Source organism: Rhinolophus hipposideros (assembly GCF_964194185.1).
Source record: "Rhinolophus hipposideros genome assembly, chromosome: 13".
Classification (NCBI taxonomy): domain Eukaryota; kingdom Metazoa; phylum Chordata; class Mammalia; order Chiroptera; family Rhinolophidae; genus Rhinolophus; species Rhinolophus hipposideros.
Window position 1 is genome coordinate 52,911,810 of NC_138059.1, and position 12,076 is coordinate 52,923,885.

Sequence of the window (12,076 nt, forward strand, 5' to 3'; positions counted from 1 at the left end):
TATTTGGATGGCATGGCACATCAGCCCCCTGCTGCATTTAGCACATTGTTTTTTCACATCCCGCTTGCCAAATTCTTACAGCCAATTGTAGTATAACATTTTTCCCTGGGGTAAATCATCTTAAGAACACAGATTACTGAACAAATAGGATAACAAATAATTCCATCTATAGTGATAGAGAGAGGTCTTCCCCCTTCCCTGTACTCACATCCATGAACCGCTCAGTATTGTGTTACTTGTTAGCCACCCCCAGGAGGGAACATTCCAGTCTTAGGACAAGCACTGGCCATACCACAGGGAGCTCCTGTGCTTTCCTCCTACTGAATTCATACACAACCTCCAAAACTCTAGCCCACAGAGCCTTTCAGCTCTTCATTCTCAGAAATGAGGTGCTCAGGGTAAGACTGATAAACTCTACACTAACCCGGCCAGTGTAAGATTGGAATAGGCCAATATTTAGAGTTTTTATCTTAGAATCTTGCTACGCAAGGCATCACTGATGGCCTTTGTGGAAAATGGATCCTGCTAGGCTCATGCGATAAACGGAGGGAGACCTTCTGCTCATGATAAAGCTCTCCTATTCACGGGCACTTAAATACTTTAGACGTCATCCATCCAGACCTCCAATTCTTTTGTTCGCCATGTTTCCACAGCACTATATTTTATGTTGCCTAATTCTGCCAAGATTCTGGAGAACTACAACTTGACTCTTCTTTTCTTAGAATAAATGAATGAATAACAAAATTATAATAAGACAATAACAGAAACAGTAATAAAGAGTCTTAAAGAGAATGCAAAATTATTGTAGTTAGACCTGAACTGCTCTAAGCATTCAGTGATGCTGGAGAACTTGATCTCTGTAATATACATCTGCTTGTGGACTCTTCAGGCAGGACCTAGAACACCCAGAAAAACAGCACACCCTGAGATATAATGAAGTGCACAAGTTCCACTCCCTCAGATTCTCCTCTCCACTTGACCACCAAATAGATGTGGTGGGTCAGATGCCTCAGGCCTCTGGATTTTTCGGTTAACTTTTAAAGCTATAGCTCTCCATAAGTCTGCTAAAATCAAGGATTAAATAGCTACAAGGCAATATCTTGTCTTTTAAAAATAATAAAACACTACACTACACACACACAATTAGAACTTTCCTCATTTGTCATAAATTCAATCCAACAGGGTTTAGGGTGAAGGTTCTGATTCTATCACAATCACAATTTCCTGAGTAATAAGAACAAATATTCTGTTTTTAAAAAATATGGTTAATAATTTCTGCCAGTAGTCTTCGTATTATTTAACGGTTTCAATTTAAGTTATACAATGTCAATATTATGTCAAATAAGAGTCACTTCTATATTTGTTCCAAATGACTATTTAACACACATTTTACTATTAAAAAACTAGTATATTAGAAATCTAAAGAAATACTTTGGAAAGAAATGCTTTCTCTCTCTCTCTCTCTCTCTCTCTCTCTCTCTCTCTCTCTCTCTCTCTCTCTCTCTCTCTCTGTCTCTCGGCTAACTACCAGTTGCTATAAGATGTTAAGAGTGAAAAAAAGAATTTTTCTTTCAAGTTCAATAATTTTCTCACCTGTTTCAGTTGAACTTACCAAATTGTCCAAGAAACCCTGGCCACGCTGCCCATTACAGGGGAAATTATTTAGTGGAGAACAAAAAACAACTCTATTATTCCCTACTCTTGAGGAAATACATGAAGAGTACCTATTTATGTAATAAGTATCTTTAGGAGAGGTATGTATGAAAATTAAACAAACCAAAAATAAGCATATCGCATAAATTTTATTTTCACAGAATAAAAATCAATAAAAAGAGAACTTTTCTCAAATACAATATGCCAACTCATTATGATTTTACTTTGTATAAGCTTAGAATGCTATGTACCATAACATGTAGCTACTAGAGCACTATTCTCTGAGGACCCTAATTAATTTTAATTATCTGAGCAGGAAATAGAGGTGACAGAAATCCAGCTCCTGGGTCAAATATATGCAGATAAAACCAAAGCCTCATTAATTTGAGAAGCAATGCTGCCCTTAGGGGAAAAAAATAAAAGTGTGCTAAATGAGGAAAAGGTGTTCAGGTTTTTATCCCATTCAAGGATGTCTTGGGATATCCTAAATACATTCCCTTGTCTCTCTTTTATTGCAAACACACAGTGAGAGGCGTACTGCAAACACCATCATTGATTTGAGAGTGCTTTGGGGCTTCTGGTGAGAGGTGGCACACCTGAGGTGCTATGAGAGTGAAAAGTGGGGCATTGTGAGGAAGTGGGTCCCCAATGCAGAGTGACAGCTCACTCTGGTCCTCTCAGAGCAAGAAGAAGCCCAGACTGTCCTCTCATAGCTATGACCCCCTAAATGCTTGTGTCAAATGTTAGGTCACTCCATTCATCTGTTCCCTCTTGACACACATTTTCCCCCCCTTTGGACGGTAAATGGGAAATAGAATCTAATTTTAAATTAATTGTCACTAGGAAAATTTTCCACCATAGAAATATAGGCCAAAATTTTTAGTTATTTTTACTATTATTCATCATAAAGGGAGACAGCAGAAGCCTGATGTTAAAACAAGATGTTGTTACTTCACTATCCAATCAAGAACTTCTTAAGATGATAAAGTATACAATTTTGTTATCAGAGCCCACTGATATAGAATGTTCTATACATATTTGGTGTAAAGCTTTGTTTGTAGACAAGCAACAGAAGGAAATACCACTTACTGAAATTACTGTTTATTGATGTTGTTTCTTTAAAGCTCTTCTACACAGATTTTTACTCTGCGTTTTTCAGATAGTAAAAATAACAACTATTAACAAGTAAACTGTTTAATGTGCTATAAGATAAAGAAAATTCAATATTAAAATGTACACATAATATCCTCGTAGCTATTGATGATTTCTGATTTAGCTATTGATATAGCAGTAGTTAACATTTGATCAAACATGATTTAAGGACTGAAATATTTATTATAAATATGGACTATCTGAAACATGAGTTATATACATCTCATTTCCCCACAAATAACGTAAAGATTGTCTCAATCACATTAAATTTTAGATTAAACACATACTAACTATATAAGGTTTGAGATACCAAATGTTTGGAATTTTCCTCCCGAGTTGATTGCTTTTGCCACATTATGTTTAAGTCTGAAGTTGGTGATGTGGGAGGCTATGAGTTTAGTCCAGGTTGCTCTTTTCACCTGGAAAATAAAATATCAATGAAAAAGACTTGGAAATTTAAATACAATTTAAATCCTCAGAAAATCATTGAATTTGATTGTGTGTGTGTGTGTGTGTGTGTGTGTGTGTGTGTGTGTGTGTGTGTGTGTAGGGTACGGGCTACATGTCAGTGTGCACAGCATAGTGGTGAATTATATAGGTGTGTTTGTGTGTACATCTTCAATAACACTGAGGAAATTACAAAATCAAGATATTGTTGGATTGAGATTATGTTGACAAAGTTGGTGTAGAATTTCTGGTAACCTTTTGTGATATAAGGAAAACTATATCTTCCATTATCGCACATCCCAAGGCAATAAATAATAAGAATAACCCTATCTGAAAATGAATCAGTCAGACAATAAGGATGGTAAATGTCTTCTGAATGTATTTACCTCAGAGGAGAAGGCATAACACACTGATATTTCAGAGTGGGCTTTTATCAAGAACATGTCCCATTAGCTCTAATGAGAGCTGGGTATTTAAACCACTGCTCGCTCATGTTCAGGGCATACTTCATGCTCAATGGTAAAGCTTTAAAACTTTTTTACTTCTTAAATTATGCTTTGGTAATTATGCTAAAATTTTAACTGTAAATATGGCTTTCTATGAATCCTTCCTGACATCTGTATGAATATCTAAGAAGAACGGAGGCTTTTCATAACTGTGAACTTCCTCGATCACTCATGCCCTCTTCTGAGCTATTTGCGTTCATCGACACAGCAAAGTAGAATCCTAAGCAGAAAAACCTTAGTGAGCTTCTCCATCCCCCGCCTTCACTACCCACCCACACCCTAACCTGGGTTCCTTTGATATTCAGGACTTCTAGCAATTGCTAGAAGTTGTTCTTCAGTAAAGTGGTGATCTTCATTTGCCCTTCTGGAAGATCAGGCAAAGGGTAAATCCAACATGATCAAAACACTCCTTAGAATAAAATGTCTAAAGAAAATGAGAAGAACTGAAGACATAAAAGCAACTTCAGTTAGTAGAGTTGGCATCATGAGCCAGGCATGTCTGTGAAACACATCCTGTCATTTAATCTTCACGGCAGTCTGTGAAGGAGGTAGGGTTAACTCTCCTTTCAGATAAGGAAACTTGGCTCAGAAGCTTAGTGGCTATAAGAACGAGAGGGGAGAAAATACTTTTCAGTGAGATAATACAGATGCCCAAGAGAAAAGACTGCTTGGCCTTTGTCTTCAAGTATACAAAGTTATTTTCCAACAACAGGCCATCTCTGACTTCCCCTCCTCCAGTATCAGAGGAGACACGTGGCTATAATGCACTGTGAAGGGTCTGGATTAGGTTAGGAGGGAGGCTTATAACCATGAACTTCTTATCTCTACCCAGTAGATTACTGCCAAGAACCATTCAAAAGCTAATCTGTGGTGTCACTTAGACCAAGCTGTCCCTTTCTCAGTAACCAGAGCACACAGCTCTGCATCTCTGACAAGCATTCTAAATTCCAGACTCCATTGGTGGGTTGGACGGAGCACAGTGGAAGCATTTGTCAGATCAACTGAGCGAATGTACAGAGGCAGTCACAGCAAGGGTCCTAATGGAGTAGCAAACAACAGAGGCTAAAATTGCCATCACATCTGTCTATGACCAAGGGTAGAATTCAGAGCCTCTCAGGTTCCTTCTGTTCATATTATGAGTTCAAGTGATCTTATACCTCTGTTCCAGGTCAGGGGGCCCTCTTTGTATCCTAGAGTTTAGTTCCAGACCTGAGGCCTCACCTCTCATACATCATTGTCAGTCCTCACCAAAGGGTTATAATTTTTTACAGAAGATACCTCACTTTTAAAATCTCTTCTTTTTTGAAATTCAATTAAAGCCTAAGGATGCTTAACATAGGAAGTAACTCCAAGGTATCTATTAAAAAAAACAAAACAACAACACCTCTATGAAAGAGTAAATTTGACAATCTTGCTTCTGTTTCAGGAATACAACTACTTTTTACGGAACACAAGCAGTTCACGTCCTTCTAAATTTCTATAGAAAAGGAACTACTGGGTCTGTTCCTTTATTTTATTTCTCATTCTCCTATGCAGTTTACTAAATAAAAAACAGTGCAAGTTTCCTACGTCTTTCTTCATTTGCTAGAAATGAATGATGAATACTACCAGTTTTTCTTTTCTTTCCACATTGGTGGTTTGTTTCTAGAACAGATGATATTGCCAATTAGTAGAGAGCTCTTTGGGCTCTTTTTTAACATGGACAAAATTTCCTGTTTTGAGAAGTTATTATGAAATCATATCTCCCTGAAATCAAACCTCTTGCCATATGTGGGAGCACTGTGTGAAATTGCTTAATGGTTGTCAAATGTTGAACAAAAGCTGAAGACCTGAAAACATCTTCAGGGGGCTTCCTTTACAAATGGAAGGCAGGTGTCAGAGGAAAGAATGTGAGTTCAAATACAAATTTGTGTTTTTATCCCCAACTGACCTGCGACAAGTTTTTCTTACCATGTTGTGATGAATAAATGGGAACTTGTGTGACACATAGTACATGTTGAGAGAATCATTGATTCTCTTCTAATTTAACCTTCCCTCTACCCTGTTTCCCCGAAAATAAGACCTCGCTGGACCATCAGCTCTAATGCTTCTTTTGGAGCAAAAATTAATATAAGATCGGGCATTATATTATATTATATTATATTATATTGTATTATATTATATTATAATATTATATAGACCTGGTCTTTTATAGTAAAATAAGACTGGGTCTTATATTAATTTTTGCTCCAAAAGACGCATTAGAGCTGATGGTCCGGCTAGGTCTTATTTTCAGGGGAACACGGTAGCAGCAGATTAAGAATAAGTTAAAAAATAATATGAACAAAGTGTTGTAAACTATTTACATATTGACAAGATGAAAGAAAGCCAGTTGTGATTGCAAACCTTTATTCTCACTGTTTTTTGTAGCACAAACTTGAGAAAAGCCCAGGCTGACATTTCTTCATGAGGAAGTTATGGACATAACACTCCTGACGGCCATCACTACTGATTTAGAGAAAGCAGAAAACTATCCAGATATCTCATAATATTCACAATGGTGCTAATTTAGTCGGATAGCCTAAACCATTGTATGCTTCCAACTGGAAGTAGATTTGATATGATGTAGGCTATTTATTGACCTCATGAAAATAACTAACTGAAGAAATATAATTTGAGGGTGTGTTTTTTTCCCATCTCAATTCAACACTTTTGGTGTCCCTGCATGAACAAAAAATAGTGCTAAATAATATAGCTCCAATGCTGAGTGGGCATACTCCAGCCTTGGAGGGCCCAGAATGGAAGCCATCAGGTAAATTAATGATCCCAAAGTGAGATACCTGCAGTATTGGAGGAACACACATAGTTGGGTGCAGAGGATCGTTGTTGGTTGGGGGTCAGAAAAGAAGGTCTTCTGAGGAGAGATATGTTAGCAGAGTTTTAAACCACAAATACAAATTTCCTTAGTGGAGAAAGGAAGGCAAGTCATTCTAAGAAAACATATCATGAATGTGCAAAACACATTTCAGGCCAAGGAAACTATATATGCAAAGGCACTTATTATCAGAACCAAGGGGCTTTTTTTCCCCATCTTTGTGCCTTTGTAGTTCCCTTGCCTAAAATTTCTGAAATTATTTGTATGTTCTGAATTTTTAAACTTCTAAAATGTTTTGCACATGAACTTCATATGTACAGAGGATGCCAAAAATATGTATAAACATTTTAAGAAAGGAAAAAACTATATTAAAATTATGTTGGTGGTAACCACTTTGAGCACCTCTTGTAATTGCAAAAGTCAAAGGTGACATGTATTCATCTTTTGTTATTGTTATATATTTAATATTACAATTTTAATAGTTTTTTCCTTTCTTAAAATGTGTATACATTTTTGCACCCTGTGTGTGTGTACATATATATGCACATATGTAGTGTATGTGTGTATGTGAATACACACACACACACACACACACACACACATGCATTATGTAAGTTAAAGGTTTTTAAATAGTCCTATAAATTTATTCTTAGGACCAGTGTCTGGTCAATTTTCTTTAAGCAAGAAGGCAATGCTGATATTCAGACTTACTAGCATTAAACATGTAGCAGCAGTTCTGGTAGTACTCTTTACCTTCTCTACTGCCATTGCCCTGTGCCATAATACAATAATGGGAAAACAAAATCGCCTTTTATTTCTGTCTCAGAATCAGTTTCAAATGTTATTCATCAAATGAAATGAATGAAATGGAACTCAAAGGAAAATATACAAACCAATTTTACATATATAAGTTAAAACTGTGGCAAAGCAGCATGGGACTGTTGACCTATGAAAATCTTGATCCAAGACAATTATAGCAGATGAAAGCCTTTGCTCATAGTGAGGGAAAACATAACATAAATCCATATTATTCTTAGATGTAATTAAAATTCCAAATTCTGTGAAGGAGAAATTGATGTTATGCATGTTCAAAGAGTAGCCCGGGTGGCCAGGGGTTTGGGATTTTGTGGGAAGAATGACTGAGGAGCTGAGGACACCAGGACTTTCAGCAGAATGGGAGGAAAATGGAAATCTCTGGGACTCCAAGTTGTCTTCTAATATTTTAAAGATTGTGCAGAAATGAGGGATTAAATTCATTCTGCATGGCCCTCAGTGAATGAAACAGAAGCAAATGATAGATGCTGTGGGAGGACCAATTTCAGAAACCTTCTCCCTATCAGAGCCGGCCTGTACTCAAGGCCCAACTTTTGAGAACTCATCAATATCCATAAGGAATGAGGGTATCATATGACTCAAGGAACAAGAAAACAGAGTGTTAATTAGATCAAAGACATGTCACTTTGCTTTCTTTGTATCTTCTTGTCTTTGTCTCTCCTGTGGGATAATTTGACTTCTTTTTTGTGGTGTTAGAAAACAAACACAAGTTTTTCAGAATATAATGTGACAGCCAGTCAGAGACAGCACCTTTCACGCTCAATAAGAAATAGCACTGGCTTTTAGGGTTGGTTACCATATAAAAGTATTCTCATACTTTTCCAAAACATTTGAAATATAAGCATGTAACAATTACCACTATCACACTGGTGCTTATTTATCAGAAAATTTTCTTCAAGCAATGTTTTATTTGGTTTCTTTTTGGAAAGGCTAACAAATACATGGATGGATTAATGGGTAAATGGATAGATGATAGATAAATGATAGATAAGAACAGTTTGATAGAAGATAGATAGATAGATAGATAGATAGATAGATAGATAGATGATAGATAGATAATGTTCATAGGCTTTGAGTTCTCTGAGATAAGGGGACCCTCACATATCTTTGAGTCTCAAGACGACTTTGGACCCAGGCAGTTGAAAAGAAAATCTAAAGTTTAGGATATCACTGTTACTCTGGACTTTACTCTTGAAAAAATTAAAACAACTTATTTCTAACTACTTCTAACATTTATTAATTGCTTACTAGGTAACTTACATACATCATCTCATCTTATTTTCAATTATTTCATCTTTTTTTTTTTTTTTTACAGAAGGGAAACTTAAGGCTTAGAAAATAAGTAATTACCCAGAGTCCTAGAACTAACAAAGCCAAGGTTGTAGTTCTACTCTGACTCTAGAACTGAAAAAAATGAAAAACTAAAACTATATAGAAGACAAAAGAAATATAGTGAATTCTTTTTTTTTCTTTTTTCCTTTTTTTTTTTTTTTTTTTTTGCCTGTGGTTAATTCCAGAATACTTAGAATGGGGGCAAATGTAATGAAAGGCTGAGAGATTTGGCATCAGAATGTTTGGGATTTTGGTCCAGTTGCTATTTCTCAGCCATGTAACCTTGGACCAGTGATCCCTAAGTTCCTCTCAGCACTTTCTGACTAGGCTGTAATATCATAATATAAAATATGCAGAGGGATTTTTGTCAATGATTTAGTTACTGTGGTCCATAAAATTTGAGAATCACAGCCTTAAAAATTAACACATAAAAACTGAAAGTAATTTACAGACAAATCACAAAATAATGACACCAAGTAACCAATAGAAATTAACAAATGCTTAACCTTAGCAGGAATAAGAGTCACTAATTGAAACGTTATTTTTCACCCATAAAATTACGAAGGTTTTTTTTTTTCTTTTTAGTGATAATACATAAGGGTTTAAGAAAATAAGGACACTCGTACGTTCTATCTTTCTAAAGAGCAATTTAACAATACATGTCAAGATTTAAAATATTAAAGTTACATCAGCACTTAAACTTTAGCTATGTAAAAGTTCATTACAAAATTATTTATAAATTTCCAAAAAAACACAAAAATCAATGATCCATCATCTTATTCAGAGATCACCATTTTAATATTTTATCGTTAAACTTTCTAATTTTATTCTGTACTCACACACACACACACATATGTTTAAAATTACTAATTAGATCCTTTGCATATGCTATTTTAACCTGCCTTTTGCCTTAACAATATACAATAAATAAATGCACTGTAGTTTGTTTAATACCCTATTGTTGGACATTTGGGTTTTAACCAGTTTTTATATCATAAATAACGCTTTGCTGTATATCCTTGTAGCTTATTTGTAAGGGTTCTTTGTACATATTCTTTGCCTGTAGTTATTTTTAAAGAGCAAAAGTTTTACCAGGACACCAACCGGGCAATCCACACAAACCACGCCTGCCCCATGCTTCCTACTGGCAGGACTTCCAGGCTAGTGGACGGATTTTTATTGTTGAATATTTTCCTATTTTAATTTTGTAATCCTGGACTCATTAAGGAGTTGCTATCTTCCATATAAGTCTAGGGCTTCATTCCACTTTCTCCATGTTTTCCTCTAGGAACACTCATATTGAGTCTCTGGACGCCTCTGGTCATGTCCTCTGGATCTGGAAGGGCAGTTTCCTCCTAAACAAAGATTCAGGCATTTTGATACTCTTGAAATGAATGAATCCAGAAGGAAATTCAAATACATTCTACAACACTGATAAACTTTAAGGACAGTATACTAAGTAAAAATAAGTAAATAAATAAATAAAGTCAAAACAGACAACTACTATATAATTTCACTTATGTGAGGCACCTAGAATAGTGAAATTCATAGAGAGAGAATGGTTGCCAGGGTCTGGGGTGAGGGGAATGAGGAGTGTTGTTTAATGGGTACAGAGTTTTGTTTTACAAGATGAAAAGAATCCTGGAGACTAATGGTGGTGATGGTTGCACAGCAATGTGAATGTACTTAATGCTACTAAACTACACACTTAAAATGGTTAAGATGGTAATGTTTATGTTACGTGTATTTTACGGCAATTAAAACAAAAAACAAACAAAAACTCTTCTTTCAGGACCTGGAAATAGCTTTTCTTGCCATTATTGGTGTTTAAACCCTGCATGTGTATTATGGGAAGACTTCTTTTTTGGTGTCTTATTATGTGAAACTCCATGAGGCCAGATACTTGTTTTATTCCTTGGGAAGAAACCCCTCACCAACATCAGGTTAACTGTGAGCTCTGGGTGTTACAAAAAAAAAATGTTTCATTGCACCATAAGCGTTCAAGTCCTTTTGGACCACAGACCTGAGAGTACAGTTTGTAGCTTTTTAGCCCATGGCCACAGAACTGAGGGTATGCATAATCTCCTCACAGGTGAAAACCAAAAATAAAATAGCTTAGGGAGGCATTGTGAGAGCTCTGTTCTCTTTGCAATGCCAGCGGGGTCCTGGATTTAAAACTTCTGTGATAATCACAATGAAGTTAAGCATTAATTCACTGATTTGTTCACTCAATATGCAAAGGCTGACAGCATTCTGTTTACAATATATCCAAATCTGATGCCTTCTCACCACCAATGCTGCTGGCCGTTTAATCAAAGCCACCATCTTCTCTCACCCAGATTATTGCAAGTCTTATAGACAATGTCCCTACTTCCCCTTTGCCCTGCTGCCCTCTATTTTCCAAAGGATAACTAATTTTGTTAAAATGCAAGTCAAATTTCTCTTCCTTCTGCTGAAAACTCTCCAGTGGCTTTCCATCTCCCATAGAAAACAATACAAAATTGCAAATATTACATGTGCCCAATGTACTCATTAAATAAATAAAACAACAAAAGTTAATTGAACGCTTATTAATCATCAGAAACTGAATTAGAGTTGAGGGTACAAAGACAAATGACATTGTTTTCTCTCCAAGAGTTTATATTCTGAAATGTGAGATGAACACTTAAATGAATAAATACAAAAATATTATTTTTCCCTGGTCAATGTCTGTATACAGGTAGTTTGGATATAAATAATGGAATGGCCAGTTCTACCCGGGTCAGAAGAGACAGTGAGGGAAAGGTGATAATTGAGTCATAAAATAGAAATTCCAGTGTGATAAAGGTGTGGTGAGGCATTCTCTTTGGGCAAGAGAACCATAGGAGCAAAGGTATGAGATGTGAATTCATAGCCAAGGAGCAGCTAGTGATTTAATATGGTGGGGACATAAGGCATGGGGCAGGGAGTAGAGACCAAAGGTTAGAAAGGGTAAATTAAAAGCATTGAAGGTCTGTATTTGCTTTATTTGAGTTTATGCACATCTTCTATGCAGTGGGGAATCACTGAGGTTTTTAAGATGAGATTGTGTTCAATTTATTCATCTAGAAGTAAAAGAAAGAACCCATTACAGAGTTCAAAATTGATTAATAATAGGAACTAACGTTTATTGAATGACTGCTATTTACCAGGTTCCATGCTTTCATTTGATTCTCAGATCAACCTATGCAGTCAGTTCTGTTATCTTTCTCCTGTAGAGAAGGAAATGCTAAGGCAGAGACATGTTAAGCCTAAGGTCATACTATAGTAGGTTACAGAA

At 36.0% G+C, this 12,076-nt stretch overlaps 1 protein-coding gene across 6 annotated transcripts in view; it reads left to right on the forward strand.

The window, feature by feature from the left end:
• Nucleotides 1-12,076, forward strand: part of XKR4 (XK related 4) — a 504,890-nt gene that overhangs the window by 308,765 nt on the left and 184,049 nt on the right. The window lies entirely within an intron of this gene.